The sequence below is a fragment of the Chrysoperla carnea genome, assembly GCF_905475395.1.
Source record: "Chrysoperla carnea chromosome X unlocalized genomic scaffold, inChrCarn1.1 SUPER_X_unloc_103, whole genome shotgun sequence".
In the NCBI taxonomy this organism is placed as follows: Eukaryota; Metazoa; Arthropoda; class Insecta; order Neuroptera; family Chrysopidae; genus Chrysoperla; species Chrysoperla carnea.
The window spans coordinates 20,001-25,579 of record NW_025408049.1 but is presented as its reverse complement, the minus strand read 5'-3'; the positions used below and the strand labels follow the sequence as shown (position 1 = coordinate 25,579).

Here is a 5,579-nt window from a genome sequence, read left to right as displayed (position 1 = left end):
GCGACGAGTATGAGAAAATGTTTGAAATATTTTAAGACCCATTTGGTGATGGTCTGACAAAAATCATAATTATTTTTTTTTTTTTTTATTCAATAATATTTATTATGAATAACATGTTATATATTTCTTTTTGTAAAAGCAAAAAAATTATATAAATGACATAATAAAATATATATTTGAAAAAAAAAAAAATTAATAATAATATATATATCTCATATGTTTTTTCTATTAATTTTAAAACAATAGAGATATAAAAAAAAAAAAATTTATATCAGTAATGGGTGAGACCATCTGATATTTAAAATGAAATTGTAATAATATTATTATATATTAATAATTATTGTATGAAAATTTTTTTTCTTATAATAAGAAAACAAAAATATCATGTATATTATTATATATTTAATATTATAAATACAAATAGTTCCCTGGTTGATCCTGCCAGTAGTCATATGCTTGTCTCAAAGATTAAGCCATGCATGTCTCAGTACAAGCCAAATTAAGGTGAAACCGCGAAAGGCTCATTATATCAGTTATGGTTCCTTAGATCGTACCCACATTTACTTGGATAACTGTGGTAATTCTAGAGCTAATACATGCAAACAGAGTTCCGACCAGAGATGGAAGGAATGCTTTTATTAGATCAAAACCAATCGGTGTAAATTTTAATTTGCATCGTTTAATTTGGTGACTCTGAATAACTTTAAGCTGATCGCACGGTCTCGTACCGGCGACGCATCTTTCAAATGTCTGCCTTATCAACTGTCGATGGTAGGTTCTGCGCCTACCATGGTTGTAACGGGTAACGGGGAATCAGGGTTCGATTCCGGAGAGGGAGCCTGAGAAACGGCTACCACATCCAAGGAAGGCAGCAGGCGCGCAAATTACCCACTCCCGGCACGGGGAGGTAGTGACGAAAAATAACGATACGGGACTCATCCGAGGCCCCGTAATCGGAATGAGTACACTTTAAATCCTTTAACGAGGATCCATTGGAGGGCAAGTCTGGTGCCAGCAGCCGCGGTAATTCCAGCTCCAATAGCGTATATTAAAGTTGTTGCGGTTAAAAAGCTCGTAGTCGAATCTGTGTCCTACACTGTTGGTTCAATGCTCGCATTGTTTAACTAGCATGTTATGTGGGACGTCCTACCGGTGGGTGGTACAGATTATGTATAAAGTATATTTTAGTGTTATTATTTATTTAATGCATTATATATATTTTTATTATGTAATTTGTCGTAAGTGTTTAACCGTTAAGAGCGGTGGCAGCCCCCAATTGCAATCCCGTCGCGGTGCTCTTAATTGAGTGTCGAGGTGGGCCGGTACGTTTACTTTGAACAAATTAGAGTGCTTAAGGCAGGCTCAAATTTTGCCTGAATATTGTGTGCATGGAATAATGGAATAGGACCTCGGTTCTATTTTGTTGGTTTTCGGAACTCCGAGGTAATGATTAATACGGACAGATGGGGGCATTCGTATTGCGACGTTAGAGGTGAAATTCTTGGATCGTCGCAAGACGGACAGAAGCGAAAGCATTTGCCAAAAATGTTTTGATTGATCAAGAACGAAAGTTAGAGGTTCGAAGGCGATCAGATACCGCCCTAGTTCTAACCATAAACGATGCCAGCTAGCGATCCGCCGAAGTTCCTCCGATGACTCGGCGGGCAGCTTCCGGGAAACCAAAGCTTTTGGGTTCCGGGGGAAGTATGGTTGCAAAGCTGAAACTTAAAGGAATTGACGGAAGGGCACCACCAGGAGTGGAGCCTGCGGCTTAATTTGACTCAACACGGGAAACCTCACCAGGCCCGGACACCGGAAGGATTGACAGATTGAGAGCTCTTTCTTGATTCGGTGGGTGGTGGTGCATGGCCGTTCTTAGTTGGTGGAGCGATTTGTCTGGTTAATTCCGATAACGAACGAGACTCTAGCCTGCTAAATAGACGTACTTTACCGGCATCTCAAGGCCCATCGGCTGTTTGTTTCCCATTTCATTCATTTTCATGTGTGTTATGTATTGTATTTATATATGCATGTATTTTTGAGATTTAACGATCAAGATTATATTTTGTATATATTGTGCTTTATGTTGCATATGTTATGGTGTATGGGTACGCAGTTTTTTGATGTGGTTTTTACTGCCGGCGTACAAATAATTCTTCTTAGAGGGACAGGCGGCATTCTAGCCGCACGAGATTGAGCAATAACAGGTCTGTGATGCCCTTAGATGTTCTGGGCCGCACGCGCGCTACACTGAAGGAATCAGCGTGTCCTCCCAGGCCGAAAGGTCCGGGTAACCCGCTGAACCTCCTTCGTGCTAGGGATTGGGGCTTGCAATTGTTCCCCATGAACGAGGAATTCCCAGTAAGCGCGAGTCATAAGCTCGCGTTGATTACGTCCCTGCCCTTTGTACACACCGCCCGTCGCTACTACCGATTGAATGATTTAGTGAGGTCTTCGGACTGGTACGCGGCAATATTTCTGATATTGCCGATGTTGCTGGGAAGATGACCAAACTTGATCATTTAGAGGAAGTAAAAGTCGTAACAAGGTTTCCGTAGGTGAACCTGCGGAAGGATCATTAACGATATATATAAAATATATTTATTTATATTTTTTGTATTGTTTTTAAATATTCCAAAAAATAAAAATATTATTGATAAGAAATATTTTTTTTAACAAAATAACATATTAATATGTAATTTTCTCAAAATATATAATAGTAATTATGTGTTAAAAGAGATTTATTTTGGTTATGATATCATATTAAAGTAATACGCCAAACTTTTTTTATACACATAATATATCTATACATATAATATAGAGAATATTATATAAATATTAATAATATATTTGTTACATATAAAATATTTTTATATTCAATATTATTATTATTATTAAACAATAATTATTAATAAAATCTATAAATAATTTCTCTTATAAAAAAGTGAAATTAAAAATAGAATATATTGAAATTATTTGTTTATATGTATATAATCTCTATTAAGAAAAATAAAATAAGATTATAATTGATATAATCTATATTTTTATTTTTCTATGTTATATAATAAAAATAAAGAAAACACAAGATAAAATTTTTTTAAAGAATAAAATTTATTTCAAATTTAAATTTCTTTATGTTTTGTCTTGATATTTCTTTTTTTTTATTAAAAGTTATTATGTTAAAAAACAAACCCATTTGTTTTGTACCATATTAATATTATATATATTTTTATGTAGAAAATAATTTATAAAAAAAAAATAAATACATTTCTATAAAATATACCAAATATTAATTATTATATCTAGCTAGCACTAACAAAAATATCAAAAATGTTATGTATATATTTATTAATACCATAATATCTTTAATTTATATATATATATATTTAAAATAAAATATATAATTTATATTCTAGAAAAATTTTTTTATTTTAAAAGAATTTATAAAGATATATAAATTAATAATTTTATTTTTTATATTAAAAATAAAGATTATTATTAATAATAATACTTACATTTAAAATTTAAAAAGATTACCCTGGACGGTGGATCACTTGGCTCGTGGGTCGATGAAGAACGCAGCTAATTGCGCGTCAACTTGTGAACTGCAGGACACATGAACATTGACATTTCGAACGCACATTGCGGTCCTTGGATACTGTTCCCGGACCACATCTGGCTGAGGGTCGTATACATTATATTAATATAATAAAAGATTATTTTACATAAAATTTTTTTTATGAAAAAGAAATTTATCAATAATTAAAAAAGAAAATTTATTTTTTCATATTTAATTAAATTGATAAATAAAATTTTTATAAAAGAAATGTAAAATTATTTATATATGAATGTTTTACGCCAAATATAAGAAAAAAATAAATATAAAATGTTTTTAATAGCATTTAAAATTTATATATTTTTTATTATTTGTCGACATTTTTAAATTAATATATCAATATTATTTTTTATCATTTATATATAATATTATAAAACTTTATGTTAATAATAATATTAATAATAAATGATATTAATAATATATTTTTAAAATATTAAATAAAGAAGAATAAACAAAAATATTATATATTAATATTTTGTTATGGAATATTTTATTTGTAATAAAATTTTCAATATACTCGAAAAAAATTAATATATATAATTATTTATTTTTTATTTTCTTCTCTTTAGATAAATATAAAAATAATATTATATAATAATATTAAAAAAATTTGAGTATGAATAATTAAGAAAATTGTTTACTTATAAAATATAACAAAAACATAATATATAAAAAAAATTTTTGTTTTAATACTTCTAAAAACTTTTACGACCTCAGAGTAGGTGAGATTACCCGCTGAATTTAAGCATATTATTAAGCGGAGGAAAAGAAACTAACTAGGATTCCCTTAGTAGCGGCGAGCGAACAGGGATAAGCCCAGCACTGAACCCCGTGGCTGATAAACAGACACTTGGGGAATGTAGTGTTTAGGAAGATTCAATATAAACCTATTGTTATATAATACATCCAAGTCCATCTTGAATGGGGCCATATACCCATAGAGGGTGCCAGGCCCGTAGTGATTATTATTGATGATAGGTGAATCTTTCCTTAGAGTCGGGTTGCTTGAGAGTGCAGCTCTAAGTGGGTGGTAAACTCCATCTAAGGCTAAATATTACCACGAGACCGATAGCGAACAAGTACCGTGAGGGAAAGTTGAAAAGAACTTTGAAGAGAGAGTTAAAGAGTACGTAAAACCGTTCAGGGGTAAACCTGAGAAACCCGAAAGGTCGAAAGATGAGATTCATTTACTTTTTATCGTTAATCAACCAATTTGTACTAGCATGTGACAAAAATTTTTATTAGGAATTTATTTTTAGTAAAAATATATGCACTGCTGTATATTGTTAATTGTATGATAACGAGGTATGCACTTCTCATCTTGTAGGACGTTGCGACCCATTAAATATTAATCTATAGGCATTGGTGCGTTGATTAATGTACAATATTATTTTTTGATAATATTTTGTGTATGTTAAACGCCTATGTTTCTTGATTAATTGTTTGATGGTATTAATTATAAATTGATATTGAGTCGCGTTATTAACGCGTTCAGATCCACCACGAGTATAAATAGGTTTTTTTATTAAAACATATTATATATACGGATTTTATGCCGTTATATGATACTATTTAACTGTCAGTAGGTGTATGATAATGAACTGGCTCATTTTTTTTTATTAAAAATTTATCTGTCAGCGACGATATAGCTTTGGGTACTTTCAGGACCCGTCTTGAAACACGGACCAAGGAGTCTAGCATGTACGCAAGTCATTGGGAATAAAATATTTTTTCATCGAAATATTTATAAATTTTATGAAACCCAAAGGCACAATGAAAGTAAATATTATTTATATTTTTTTATAAATGATAAAAGGAGGATATATTTATATTATGTATTAAATATCGCACTCCTAGGGCGTCTTATATTATTATAATTTAGTTTTCGGATTATATTATAATAGAGGCGCACCTAGAGCGTACACGCTGGGACCCGAAAGATGGTGAACTATGCCTGGTCAGG

At 31.1% G+C, this 5,579-nt stretch overlaps 3 non-coding genes across 3 annotated transcripts in view; all 3 read left to right on the top strand.

Annotated features, from left to right (window-relative positions):
• Positions 1–425: 425 nt before the first annotated feature.
• On the top strand, positions 426–2,581 carry LOC123303576. Its single transcript, XR_006535684.1, has one exon. It is a non-coding gene; the product is annotated as a small subunit ribosomal RNA (ribosomal RNA).
• A 953-nt stretch (positions 2,582–3,534) lies between these two features.
• On the top strand, positions 3,535–3,689 carry LOC123303574. The gene has a single exon (XR_006535682.1). It is a non-coding gene; the product is annotated as a 5.8S ribosomal RNA (ribosomal RNA).
• Positions 3,690–4,324: 635 nt separating this feature from the next.
• LOC123303577 overlaps positions 4,325–5,579 on the top strand; it is a 4,579-nt gene continuing 3,324 nt past the window's right edge. The window contains exon 1 of the ribosomal RNA XR_006535685.1: positions 4,325–5,579. This exon is cut by the window's right edge and continues 3,324 nt beyond it. This is a non-coding gene — a ribosomal RNA (large subunit ribosomal RNA).